This window comes from Penaeus monodon, chromosome 31 (assembly GCF_015228065.2).
Source record: "Penaeus monodon isolate SGIC_2016 chromosome 31, NSTDA_Pmon_1, whole genome shotgun sequence".
Lineage (NCBI taxonomy): Eukaryota > Metazoa > Arthropoda > Malacostraca > Decapoda > Penaeidae > Penaeus > Penaeus monodon.
In genome coordinates this window covers 28,242,436-28,242,828 of record NC_051416.1, presented here as the reverse complement: position 1 = coordinate 28,242,828, position 393 = coordinate 28,242,436, and the positions used below count along the sequence as shown (strand labels likewise).

The following is a 393-nucleotide window of genomic DNA, read 5'->3' as shown; positions in this document are numbered from 1 at the left end:
CATGCACAATAATTAATTTGCCTGTGGAACCATCAGCACAGTTTTGCAAAATTAGTGTTTTTGAGTTAGGTTTGCCCACCATTAACTTAAACCCATTAAGTTAGCTTTCCTTGATGGTCAGGTTGGTGTGTCTAACCCAAACCCCAGCTTGTAAAGAAATAAAAGCTTTTACTGTGCATTAAGACCAACTCTGACAGAAAGAAAGCCTAGTTTACAGCAGGCTAACTTGGCCTCTCTCTATCCCTCCACAATAAATGTTGGTATAATACATGATACAATAAGACTAAATAGCTGACTGCAGTAATTATCCAGAATAGGAGCATATGCAGATGAGAGAGATAAAAAAACTAATAGAAATGTAATAAACAGTATACAAATCAACAGAATTAATGT

General features: G+C 35.6%; 1 protein-coding gene across 2 annotated transcripts in view; it reads right to left on the bottom strand.

Annotated features, from left to right (window-relative positions):
• LOC119593145 (lys-63-specific deubiquitinase BRCC36-like) overlaps positions 1 to 393 on the bottom strand; it is a 6,359-nt gene that overhangs the window by 5,546 nt on the left and 420 nt on the right. The window lies entirely within an intron of this gene.